At 42.7% G+C, this 14,105-nt stretch overlaps 1 protein-coding gene across 3 annotated transcripts in view; it reads left to right on the forward strand.

Moving 5' to 3' along the window:
* Window positions 1-817: 817 nt before the first annotated feature.
* The window catches only part of ROBO1 (roundabout guidance receptor 1), a 748,954-nt gene continuing 735,666 nt past the window's right edge, over window positions 818-14,105 (forward strand). For all 3 annotated transcript variants that reach the window (XM_049824860.1, XM_049824862.1, XM_049824861.1), the window contains exon 1: window positions 818-915. The gene's annotated coding sequence lies outside the window, so the exon portion shown is untranslated. The remainder of the gene's footprint in view (window positions 916-14,105) is intronic.

The raw sequence follows: 14,105 nt of genomic DNA on the forward strand, positions 1-14,105 counted from the left end.
TTTGTAGTCCGTAATGGAGAAACCTTACCCTGATACTTGTCCTGTACTTTTCCTCTTTTAATTAGGAATAAGTTGCTTATTTTTTAAGCATGTTTGTTTACCCTCTTCGCACAGAGGAGCAGATGTGCCCTTGGAAAGCCATAAGTTGAGAAAGAAAAAGCATAGGTAAGTGAAATTCAATGAATAATTGATCACCGCAGCGACTACGTAATTGTTAGGGAACGTGACGGATAATTTTGACGGCGCAGGAAAAGAAGAAGAAGCCGAAGAGAAAGCTGCAGACAAATAAAGCCCTGTTTTTAAAAACCAGACACATTTCTCATACCAGACTGCACAATAGCCCTGCAAAGAGCAGCTATGAAGGGGGAGATTGCACCACATCCGTTCATAATGTGGCTTTCTCCCGCTTAAACGTTGCAACACGTATGACAATACCCGAGGTAACGAATCAATTAAGCGGGAGCGGGCCCCCGCAGCCGCCCTCGCCCCCCCCCCCCCCCCAGACCGTGCCCTCTCCGGAGCCGCTCGCCGCTGCTCGGCTTTGTAGTTTCCCGGCGCCGGAGCAGTAGGACCCAGGGGCCCTCCGCCGCCACCAATAGCCGCTGCTACTCGGATCTATTTGTATGCGATGCCTCCTGCGCTGCGCATTAACAGTAATACCGATAACGGCTCTGAAAGAATTCTCTTCTGAAGAAGGATTTGATTTTTCCAGGGTCCTGATACCGGGAAGACATCCCGTTTCATCCCCCTTCTATTCAAAACTCTCCGGAACGGCTTGTCGTCTTAAGCGCGCCCCCCCCCCCCCCCCCCCTCCAAATACGTCTAGATACCTTCTCGCTCCATGCACGGAAAGTTGCGAAGGACCGCCCGGAGGATGGAAGCGCTAGTTTGCTGAGAGCCTTCTGATCTCGGAGGGTAAGCGAGGCCCCCGGCTACCGAAGCAGCGGCCGGTGCGAGCGGCTGGCCGGCAGCCGCGGGGAGGGGGGGGGGGGGGGGCCGCTCCCCGCTCCGCCGCGCTCGGGCACCGGCGCCGGGCGAGGCAACAGTTTCCCGGCGGCGCCGGGAGAGGTCACGGCGGCAGAGGGGGACGCGAAAGCAGCTGGGGCGGAGGGCGGGCGGGGGGAGCGGGCCGACAAGTTTCTCGGCGGCTCCCGGCGGCGCGCTCATTGTCCCCGAAGTTGCCGGGGTTTCCGCGGGACGCCGTCCCCCCCGCTTCGTTGTCACCCCTCGGCTGGCTCGTTATTAACAAAGAAGTTTCACCGCCGCCTTTACCGGCCCGATCGCGGGGAGCCCGTCGGGCGGGCCTGCGACGGCGGCGGCGGGGGGCGGAATCCGCGCCGCAACTTCTGGCGGGCCGGTCCTCGCCGCCCGCCGGCCCCGGCCGGGGCGCGAAGCGCCGGCTTTGTTTTCGCCGCGCTTGCAATAACCTTGTCCCTTCTCGCGGGGGGCAAGGCGGGGAAGAAGGGGGGGGGGGGGCGGGATGCCGCCGCCGGGGAGCTGCTCTGCCGGGGGAAGAGCCCCCTCTCCCCCGCCGGCGCAGACCGAAATTCGGCGGCAGGGGGGCAGTGCGTGTATATATGTGTGCGTATATATGCCTATAGGTGTAGAAATAGCTTTAGAAATGGAAAGCGGCAGCACGGGCGGGGGGCTGTGATAGCGCACCCGCCAGCACTTGGCCGGGGGGGGGGGGGGAGGGGGAAGCGGCCCCTCAAGGCAGGGGCGCTGCGGCGCCGGGGGGGGGGGGGGGGGAACGACCGCAGTCCGCGGGTGTGCGGCCGCCTCCCCGCACAATGGAGGGACCGGTCCCCTGCGCGGCGGAGGAGGGAGGAGGAGGAGGAAGGGAGGAGGAGGAGGAAGGGAGGTCTCCGGCTGCGCTGCAGCAGCTGCTCCCGCTGCTGCAGTGCCGCAAACCCGCACCGCCGGGCAGCGCCCCCGCGGACGATGCTCGGCGCTGCGCGGCCGGCGCTGGCCGGGCCGGGCCGGACCGGCCCGGCCCGGCCAGCGCCGGCCGCGCAGCCCCGCGCTGTGGGCACGGCCCCGCCGCGGGGGGTCGCTGGGGGCGCTGGGAGACTCCGCTCGGCCCCCTCGCTAATTCCCCGCGCGTTTCGGCTGCGGCGGAGGGTCAGCCGCAAGCGGGTCTTTCTGTGTGTGTGCGGGGCCGGCAACAGAAGTGTTGCCGCACCTGTGCGTGAAGCTATTCAAGGCAGGGGAAGAAAAAAAAAAAAAACCAAAAAAAAACAAACAAAAAACCCCAAACCGGGGGGAGAAATGCAAAGCACTTATGCGAAAATGAGGCTGCAATGAAGTTTTACCTTTAACACGATCAGTACCCGTGTTTTTTGTGAAGTGGTGTAGGTCATTTTTTTTTTTTTCCCTCGTGTTCTCTGGGATGTGTTAAGGTTAATTAATGACTGATGACTCAAAAATGGATTTAAATGGGCTTAAGGTGGTTTTCAGTTTCATTTCCCTTGCTCGTATTTCACATTTTAGTTACAGAAAGGAAATCTTTAAAGTTGCTGATTATTCTGAGTACGCTGAAGAACCCTAGAGGCGTTTTTTTGCGGGGGGGAAACATGTTTTGTGACATACCTGTGTTTCTCAGATGTGCGGGTAGAAGGGACAGTTCTCTAATCCTAGACCATTGTGCCTAAGATACGCGTTGAGGTCCAACTGATAGGCAATAACTGGCATTCATTTGTGAAGGCTTCTTATTAAACTGAAGTTCGTACTCTTCTTCATTAAAGGAAAAAGAAGCCTTTATTGGATGCAGCTTGTAGACAAAACAGGTTAAGAATGTCCTGTTGTATTATGGAGTAATAAGGCTAGTCTCCAAACACGTCTGACTTTTTTTCTGTGTGCTTCTTCATTTGTTTTTCATTTGTCTGCATGCGTATTTTCTACTTACGTCTTACACTGCTGTAAATTCCAGGGGCATTATACTGGTGTAAACAGGCTATAAGAGTGTGGAAAGATATCTACCTTTTGGTGATTAGGGACGAGGAAGGAAGGCAGAAAGCTAATAAAATGATTCTAGTGCTTCTCAGAGTAGTTCGTTGCTTTTCAGTCTTTCAGCAAACACAGCCAAACTTCTGCAAATTGTGTAGCGGTTGTGTCCCACGCCCCTACAATAACAGGTTCCTGCAAGCAGTTTTGGTACCATGACAGACACTTGTCCAGAAGCTGCACTGATTTCCATAAGAATCCTCATAAAAACAAAGGATGCCGTTGTGCCAATGTGAAACAGCTTGGTGGTTGTTGACTGATTTCTTAGTGAGAGAAAATTTCAATCCTTACCTTTTGCTTTCCTTGGTAATATTGAACCCTCAATATTGAATATTGACCAGCTGAATGTTGGAGAAATGAGGCAGACTCTACCAATTCTGCTACAAGGTATCTGCAAGTGTCTTCACCAAGGTGTAAACAAAAGGCTTGTTAGACATAGTGTCCCGATAGGTTTTTAAAGAGAACTAAATTCTTAACAAGAGGGAAGGATATTTGACTTCTATAGCCTTCCTTTGTTAATGTTATTTCATCTGTTCCTGTGTTTTACCTTTTTTCTTTTTTCTTTTCACTTTATGGACTTTTTTCATATTGTCTTTTGCTGTAACTGGCTTTGGACCACAAAAAGCAACATAATGCACATGGACATTATATATACAAAGTATTTCCTTCAAGTAACTTTTCAAGGCCTGTGTGGGCATCTAAACTTCCGCCTAAGCAATAGAAGAAAGTGTATTAGCCACAGGAGACTCAGATTTTTTTTATTTATTTTTTTTTTAAGGACACCATAGGAAATGTCAATGTATACAGATGAGCAAATGCAATATACTTTCCTCATGTGCAAAGTAGAGTAGAGAGGTCCTTCTTCTTCCATCTGGATTTCACTGACTTGTTTGTTGTGGCATATGGCTAGGTATAAATTTAGCAAACTTGTGTAGTTCAACAAGGTAGGCTCACCTATAGGTAGGTGTGTTTAGAAAAATAAAAAAGGGGTGAGTGGGGGGTAGGGAGGAAGGTGGAGGGAAGGAAGGGATTTATAGACCTTTTATGTGAGAAGAATTCCATGGGCTGTGATCTTCCTGGGGTGGAATCACCTGTCAAGCAAAGGAGTCCTTAGGCCAAAACAGGAAAATGATTGGGAAACTGATTTTGTTTGCCCAGATTTTGCAGTTGCCCCTTTAAGTATGTTCTGTGCCCTCAGAAACATCTAGCAATGTTGCTTTGCTTAGAGCCAACCTGGACTCCCAGGTAACAGGTGACAGAAGTTATATGTGTAACGTGTTAATCCATCGGGGGTTACAAACATGCGTTTGTGAAAGAAAGAGATGAAGAATGAAATAAAGTGGGATTGAATTTTACTTTGTCCACATGTATATCTTCTCCAGGTAGCCTGTTCTGTGGCTTAAAATGCAAATTATCATGTTTTTTAACATATATAGTATATGGCCTTGTACTAATATGTTTCTGTATGTCCTTGTTACTTTCCTAGCTACATCTTTGTTAACATACAAGATCAGGAACTTTAAATATGTTGAACTCTTCTGTTGAGGAAAATACTAGAATAATTGCAGCTCAAGACTAAAGTTTCTTGGTAACATTATTTGTGAACACTTTATTTTTACATGTATTAGTCAAGCCCTATGGAATTACAGGTTCAGCACTTGGTTCTAGGTTCAGGAGGACTTCGGTCTCATGGTTTTTCCATCTCTTTCTGTGTTCCATAGTACTATAACTCAACCAATTTGACTGGATTTGCACACATATTTGCCTGTATTATAGGGAAAATGGCCTCTTCAAGAAAAGCTTAGACAATTTCAAATTTCTAGGCTCATCAAAGTGATACATCACATAATAGAAATATGAAGAGAAACCTTGTGTGTCTTCCTCTGCAATTATAATATGATTCTCTTTTAAAAAAAACCACAAAACAAACTCTAGAAATGACAGAGGAAATGAAAACCCCTATAACCCATGAAAGAATTGTAAGGCAAGTATACATACCTTCAGTGTGTAAGTTAAACATGCAGCAGCACCATAAGGTTTCAGAAGACTCGGGTAATCCTTACCCACCACACAGGGGGGCATAATGAAATATTTCCTCCAATGTACAAGAGATTTAACAGATATCCTGTGTTTCACCTGTAATATTGTCGTGGTTTAACCCCAGCCAGCAACTAAGCACCACGCAGCCACTCACTCACTCCCTCCCATCCAGTGGGATGGGGGAGAAAATCGGGGAAAAAAAGTAAAACTCCTGGGTTGAGATAAGAATGGTTTAATAGAACAGAAAAGAAGAAACTAATAATGATAATGATAACACTAATAAAATGACAACAGCAATAATGAAAGGATTGGAATGTACAAATGATGCGCAGGGCAATTGCTCACCACCCGCCGACCAACACCCCGCCAGTCCCCGAGTGGCAATTCCCCGCCCCCCACTTCCCAGTTCCTATCCTAGATGGGACGTCCCATGGTATGGAATACACCGTTGGCCAGTTTGGGTCAGGTGCCCTGGCTGTGTCCTGTGCCAACTTCTTGTGCCCCTCCAGCTTTCTCGCTGGCTGGGCATGAGAAGCTGAAAAATCCTTGACTTTAGTCTAAACACTACTGAGCAACAACTGAAAACATCAGTGTTATCAACATTCTTCTCATCCTGAACTCAAAACACAGCACTGTACCAGCTACTAGGAAGACAGTTAACTCTATCCCAGCTGAAACCAGGACAAATATTCTGTCTAAACTGCTCAGTCCATAAATCTTTCATTCCCTATCCATCTTCTCATCATCAGTCCCATCAGTTCTCTCTTACCGCCATCAATTTATAGTCTGCCAAACACATCAATCCTTTGCCTCAATTAACTCTCTCTGACCTCCAAACTTCTCCAGTCATTAATCTGTCCTTGTCCATCTTGAGGTCCAAGTGTGTACCGTCCTCCTGCCTTCCCTGGTCATCTCTGTGTAACTTCCATAAGGGCATTTTTGTTTGTTTGTTTGTTTCCAGTCCTGTATCATCCATCTTTCCTTAGCCATTTCTAGGCCCGTGCTCCAGGTCTGCCAAGTCATGAGAATTTCTCACGTTTTCATATGGTAAATTGATTTTGCCAAGTGTCCTTTATCTTTGTCCTCTGTCAGTAGCAAACACTTTGAGTGTATTTGTCCTCTTTCCATACTTAACTCTTCTCTTGCTGCTCAGAGTTCACATAAGTTGATCCTTATACCAACACAATGAGTGTGGCAGGAGAGAGAAAATGAGTTGGCAGGAAACAGCAGTGTGACTTGGTAGCCTACTGGTTGTCCCCAACCTAGGGGAGATACTGCTAATTCTGGTCTGACTTCTCTATAATACAACTGGCTTCAGACAAATACCATGTGGTTATAATATTCAAAGTTGGTCTAAGGAGTAGCATCCAGAGCCCAGAGGGTCTTATATTCAGCGAAGTGCTCGAGTTTCTGGGCCAGACTTTTCTTACATGCTGTTTTGGCTCCAAGTGTCATCCCTTTCTCCTTGCAGCCTGGCACAGTAAGGATGGAAGATGCCACTTGCCCATCTACCTTGAAGCTTCCTTGAACCACAACATAGAATTGTTTAACCTGGGGCTGAGGAGGTGTCTATTCTGGGAAGACAAGAGCAGTGAGACCTGAATTTCTGGCAAGAGTGTGGCTGGAATTGAGGTGTCTTACTGCTGCATGAAGCAGTTCCTGCACAGTATATCATACCTTCTCTTTCTCCTCAGTCTTTTGAAGTAAAGTAGCTGCCATGGTTTGCATTGCAGTTCATGCTGCCTGGATCTTCACCTTGCTCAAGGCACAGGGTTTCCTTCCAACCAAGGAGTGGCACTGACTTCAAAAGTCCTTTCATGTTGTTCTTGTATTGCTGTGGGGTTAATCTAAGTTCCCTAGTTGAGGAAGTTCTGCATCATCCCCATCTCTCCAGAGGAATTTTCAGGCTGAATAGAGAAACACCTTAAGTAGCTATTAGAATGTCGCTTTTTCTATGTCATTTTCTTCAACCTGGGGGAAACGGTTCTGCATAAATTCTGTTGCATGGTCTGGATCTCCCTCTCAGATTCCCTGCTTGGGAGAAGAAACAGTTGCATGGGAGGCACAAAGAATGAACTTCAGCGTGTATCTTTGTTACTTCCCATGACAATAAGTCTGTTCCACTCCTAAAAATAGCACAAGAAAGAATTTGACTCATCCAGCAAACTAGGATTCAGTTGCCAACAATGGTGACTTTTCACACTAACAATTTTTCTCTAGTGGTGAATATATATTCAAAACCGACTGTATTTGAATACGCAATCTAATATATCATGCTTTGATGCTTCTAGTATTTTATGTCCCTGTTTGTCCTCAGACACAATAATCAATTAAATTCTCAGTTTATTTTATTTTTTTTGTTCTTCTAGCTCTTTTCTTTCTAAAAGGAAACTGTAGAAAGGAAACAGAAAAAACTTTGTTAATGTAAGGCACTGGCTGTGAGCATACATGCGCTAAGTTGCTGTAATCACAGCAACTTTTTAGTGTCCTGCAGTACATTCTAGAAAACAAGACTTGAGGAACTTCATTACAGTCTTCATTAAGACTTCCACACTCAAAAGAATTTAGTGTTAGAAAGCACCACAAAACTAAACATGACAGGCAAAGTGATCCTCCAAAACAATACACATCTAAGAACAGCTCACCTAACTACAGGAGGAGATCCACTGCTTATGGTGCTGCCCTTGGCTAATATGGAAATCTAAATAAATGGCAGTAGTGTTTGTAACTTGACCTTTTTCCAAGAATACAAAGATTTTAGAGTAGCATTCTACTAAGAAAAGCTGGACAAAAGAGTTGTAAACTCATTTTGATTTCCTTATAAAACTTTCCAAATTTACTGAACTTTTTCTAACTGCAAGTCCTGCCACACCCAACTCAATATCTGAAAGTCAAATGCTTTTCTTTCACTCTCATTTATCACCAGTGGTAGTTGTAACTCAGATAAATTATTCTGCAAGTTTATGCCTCAAATCCACCCCAGTTGTGTCAAGAATTTTATTAGTGATAAATGTATTTAGGGATATGACTTGACTCTTTGAACCCATGTTTGAGTTTCCATAATTGACAACTGAAAAAAAATATCCTTTCTGTGTTAAAAGCTAAACAGGAAGATTAAGCAAATTGTCTACAGGCAGACAGGACTGCAGACAATTCTAACTGAAGTATTTGAATAAAATAAAGCCAACTTCAGTCCCCAGATAAGCCCCTGATGCAGCTAAGTATTTTTGGCTAATAGCATTTCTGAATGTTTTTAAAATTAAGAAAAAAAGCTGCTGTTGAAAATATTGCACACATAAGGTCTAAAGAAAGTTAAAATGTATCGCTGTTTCTTATATCGTGGTATTGTAATCAAGTCTGACTGCCTATGGTATTGAAATGAAGCACTGAAAAAACTGTTTCCAATAATTTCTTTTAGATTGGGTGTGCTGTATATGGATGAAAGCAAGGCACACTTTTGAACTATCTACACTCTGTTATGGAAAGATAGGAACACTTCCTCTGAGTGAAACAGGAGAGGAATGAGAGAATGGAAAGTATGGTAGAAGGAATTACAGGGTCCAAATATGCTTCATCTTGCATGTAGATTTGACACTGCAAGTTAATTTTATCTTTGTTTGTTGAAATATATTTTGGAGTAACCCACAGCTTACTGCCTCTGTGCATTAGTAAATCTCAGTACAGAAAACAATCGTAGTAAGGAGAGGATCAACAGATGAAAAATATATATTTAAATAATGATAATGACTAGATGGCAAGCAAAACCAAGAAGCATTCCTCTTCTGTTCTGAGGGGAAAAAAAGTACAATTTCCAAAATTTTATGGTCATGGTCTGTTGTGGTGGAATGAAGATTATTACATCATTTGAGTTGTCTTTGACACATTACCCAAACGAGGATTTTACTTTCCTAGCTCCTGAACAATGTGTGGAATAAGTGGTATTTCTATACCTTGAAGCATTCTCTCAGTTGAAAAAGTTAAAAAAAAAAAATACTTTAATCAAATGAACAAAGCTCTGTCCATAACATTTTAACTTGAGAAATACAAAACTTTCAATCCTGAAATGTGTGTGTAAGGTATAAGGTACAAGATTAGCTCCGAGTGTTTTGATATAGCAGTTTTTTTCATCTTAAAAGTTCTGGTAACAAATACGAAAATGTAGTAAGCATAAAAGGCTAAGAGAAGGACGGGCATTTTCATGCCTTGCCATACCTACACATCATCTACCTTCAGCCTTACTTTATTAGAGGGTAGTATTGTGTTTCTGTCAGTAACTTATGTAATTAAAATATTTTTGCTTGTGTTTGCATGTAAGTTGCCAATCTGTGATTTCTTTTTTTTATTATTATTATTTTTATTATTATTATCACCTTATGTCCGTAAGATGAGCAACCATCCTGATTGTGAGCTTTTCCCAGTAAGTAATTATTCTCTCAAAATCTTTGGTAGGAGAAGTTTGAAGTAGGTGGTCTGAATGACTTTCTCTGGGGCCCATAACTCCTTTCTCAATATCATTCCTGAATGTCATGTGTGAAAGAGACAATGTGCAACTGTGCAACTGTCCATTCACATTGACAACACAGTTGGCAATTAATGTATTTCTGTAAAAAAATTATTTTAAATATTGTTACTTTAAATACTGCAACCTGTTTTTCAAGAATGGTTATCCTAAATCTGCTAGACTAGATTTCTACTGTCATTACAGTAAATGCCTTGTTTATTACCTGAGGTCACAGACATATATTTGTATGGGAAAAGTGCCTAATTTGCCTGTGGGCTCAAAGCAGGTCCCTGATTTTTCCCTGATGGAAAACCTTAGCAGCCCCTCCTTTGTTATTTTAGGACAATAATGCGTATGTATTTGTTTCACTCAATAAATAGCTTTAAGTACAAATACAATAATTCTTTTGTACCTGTTCCCATTGATTTCATGGCAATGAAATGATTTCACTTTATGCAACTTGCTGCAGTAAGCAGTACTGTAAAGATGAAACCAGGTGAAACTGATCTTGATCTATGCCAAGGTATGCAGAATACTGTAAAGCAAAATACATCAGTTTCAGTGTGTGATACTTTTGGGAAGGCTACATAGTTCATAATCTACTGTTGCTAAAGTACCCTATATGCCTAGCATCACCCGGCTTTGACTAATGAGACCGCAAGTGCTGTGCTAATCAGCAGAGATCAAAAGAGGCAGTGGCCTTAACCTTGCATTGATCCAGAGACAGACCAGCCGTAGGTGGATGATATTATTCAGAATGGTTTTTTTCTGACAACAGGAACCAAGTGTGAATCCTACAGCTTTTCTGCTCATCTGCTTATCATCGCAGATCAAGACATTCCAAAGGGGAATTGGTATACTTTAGGAATAGCAGAATAATTCAGATTTCTTCTCACACACCTCTATATGAATGTATGGTGCATTTCTAATCTCAGACTACACGTGTCTTCTTATCCTGATGTCAGGAATAACCTGTAATGAAGGTGACCACTAAATATTTCTTGCAGTTTGTTACAAGATGGTACTGCCCTGTTCTGCTAAGATGATCATGGATGACAGTAAAACTCTTTCTGGTCTTATTCTGACTAAAATATAACGTGTTGCTTGGGAGAATGGTTCAAACCCTCACACACCTCTGGGAAGGCAGGAAAATTTCAGCTGACCGCAGGTACTCAGCTTTTCATTGATTCTTGGCTGAGCTACAGTAATGAGAAACATGAAAGCCTAAATATTTAGAAAACACTAGGCAATATAAAATCATGCAGCACATTTCCTGCTGGGGCTACAATAACCATATTGACCCTACTCCCTGCATCCCATCAAGTTCAAGGCTTCTCTCTTAATATCCAGGGAGCTTAATATCTTTGGCCCAGGACGGCCAGAAGTTTTTCAAGCTCTTTCTATAATGTCTCAGCCTTTCTGGCCTGATGGAATGTGCTACAGTAAAAATTAAAGAGCAGCCTCTGTAAAAAACAGGACTTTCTTGGGGTATATGCTAAAGCATTATGAAACCAATTGCTGAAGGAGTTAGGAACTACCATTTAACTGCACCTTCCTCTCCAAATACAGCACTCCACTTTGAGGGAGTCTAGACTGATTACAACACAGAGGGAGTTTGTTTGTTTTAAGACTGTCTCAGTCATCAGGGAGAAGATTCAAATGTGATAGCTGCTAGTCAAACCCAACCAGAAGGCAGTCATGTGCTACTGTGCTTAGCACGGTATAGGACTCACTTGCACGGACGCCATCACAGAGTGTCCTGAAGGGGAGATCGTACATCAATCTGCCCACTGTTTCAGAGGGTGAAGAGAAGAGGAATGCGTGCCAGGCTCCAGCTCTTCCATAAAAGTCCTCCTTTTCTGGTACAGCTTTTCTCTGGCAGGTGGGATGGATAGGCTAGACTAAAGCCATGTCTCCTTGTAGCCTTGCTTGTCTGCATAAGGTAACAGCTGTTCTAATGAGCCTGTTTCCTTTGCGCTGCACTAACTAATCATGGGACTTGTTCCAGCCAAGTCACTGAAAATAGTTTCAGCGGTGAATGGCCTTAATCTTTGCATTATAGAGAGTTGCCATATAGTTATATGCAGGTGCACATAGAGAAACTCTGACGTGGGGGCTTTGTAGTTCGTGAGTTTTCCTAGGGAAAAATTGAACCTTTGCAATCTCTAGGTCTGTTCTATCTCAAATATATTTCAGGGAAAAATACTGGAATTAGAAATACGAATATCTTCGTACTTTACAAGGTATTCATAATCTGTGAGTTCTTAAATATACCTGTTTTCAGATGAAGGTAGTATCATGTTACCAAATCTTGGCAATAAGAAGCATTAAGATAGAGTACATGAAAAAACACATCTATGTGAAGCCCTTTACAAGAGAGGAAATAAGCTACAAATTGCTGCTCTGTTCCAGGTAGTTTTATCCCAAAGTCAAAGGAATGCATGATCTAGGAATCTAAATATAATATGAAAGACATGATTTGTAACTAAAACCACATCCCATCTTCAGGAAAAACAGAAACAAACCCAGAAATTTAAAGGTGCCTCAGGTGAGATTCTTCCTTTTCTTTTTTGATTTTTTTGTTGTTGTTGTTATAAAATTTTTCTGCATAAGTGGACCTTCATGTTCCAGTTTTGCCCTTTCAGCTCTTTGTGACAACAGACCATCCATCCTTCATGTAGGAATAAGGCTGTTATTGCAGATGGCACTGGAACACTAGTTGTAAATTCAGTTCCTGAGTCTGCTCCTCCCTCTAGTGGAAAAGATACTCTTCTCATGAGTAATTCCCGACAAAAGTAATGGAAAAATGGAAGCTTGGCAATGTACGTTTCTTCTTCTCCATAACTTCTTAAAACGGCTCAGAAAACGGAATGGATAAAGACTGCTTCTACAGGCAGCTAAAACCACTTGAATGCTGCTCCATCTGGACCACCCACTGGCTGGAGCCGTTGCTGGAGCGCAGGACTAAGGTGCCTGTTTCGCCCCGCTTTGCTTTTGAGAGTCCTTGGTGCTAGGGAGTGTTCTGGGGGTGTGACAGCTAATTATGTGTCTGTAGCAGAGATGTGGCGCCCTTCTCCAAAACTTTGCTTCAAACAGTAGTAGTTTTTTAATTGGTTTGTACTAATCATCTAAGGTGCAATGACTGTAGTTCAGAAGTGAAATGCCCATACCAATCCTCTTCAGTGTGCTCTGTTCCAGACTAAAAAAAAAAAAAAAAAAAAGCAAATAAAAATTTCGTGCTTTTGAAGTGAAGCTAAAAACTTTGTGCTACTGAAATGTGAAATGAAGCTAGAGAAGAACTCTTAGGGAGAAAATGCTGTGTAATTAAAAAAACCCAAAACAACAAAAACAAGCCAAACCACAAATTAAAAAATAGTCCAGGAAATGCAATATCAAACATTACATAATCCATCTTTCTATTAATGTAATTTTTGTTCAAACATAGCATTTCTGTTTGTATAGCAATAGGCTACTGATGAAGAATAGAGGACGTTTGCTATGAGAATGGAGATTATACACCTGTCTTGGGTTCAGTTATAGAATGTGATATGCGTTTAAAGAAAAAAAACAAAGCTGGGTGTACGGTTGCATTATTACCCAGCAACAATTTTCAATGGTTTCCATGAAAAATGTTTGAATAATACATAAACAATTTGAAAAGGCAAAGCTGAAGGCCTATTACTTGCATGGCTCAGTGATGGCTGCCAAGTGCTCGTTTGTGACACTGAAGTCTACTCCCACCACCTTCATGGGAAACTAAAGGTTATCACAGCACTGAAGGCTCAAAAATGTCTGTTAATGCAGTTCAATGATACACTGTATTTTACTAATACCATATGGTTTTGAAGTGGTTTAGTGTCTTTTTCAGCTAGTTACATATCAAGTTACAATTTTATATTACCTTACACAGCAGTAACAGAGTAAATAAACACCATCATCATGGTTTCAACCTGTAGCTAAAGAACCTAATTTTGTTTTCTCTAGGTCAATAGGAATATATTCACTAGAAATAGATCATCAAAGAAGACCAAGGACCTAGATTCTCTAGATCAGCAGAAAAAGTACAAAGGGGAAGAAAAACTTTGAATTTTCATGAATTTTGCCCATGTCTTTTATTGTGAGCTTTTGAATTACAAAATGTTAAGGCATGAATACACTAAGGAAGTAAGGGTAATAAATGAAAAGATATTGCACAGTACTTTCTAAATGTTTTCTTAAGTATATTTTTCTTTAAGTGGTATGAGATTTATGGAGTATGCCTGTGTGAATTGTACCTCCCACCAGTAGCTTCTCCACATAAAGAAAGAACAGTTTATTGCAGCTGTCACCTAATGAAATGACTCCTGCAGTTCAAGCACTTGCAGCTTTGGGATGAAAACTGTGCTTCTGACATTTTTGGCAACATATACCAATGTCCTGTGGCAGAGGGGTTTGGTTTTGTCGTGATGTACAACAACTGCAGTGAGCAAAGACCATGAAGACTTGAATATCAGAAATCATTTTATCTTTAATCTGCTGTTAATTTTTTTGCTGAGAAGCAGAAAGTCTGCCAAATTTTGTG

The sequence above is a fragment of the Accipiter gentilis genome, chromosome 21 (assembly GCF_929443795.1).
Source record: "Accipiter gentilis chromosome 21, bAccGen1.1, whole genome shotgun sequence".
NCBI lineage: Eukaryota > Metazoa > Chordata > Aves > Accipitriformes > Accipitridae > Astur > Astur gentilis.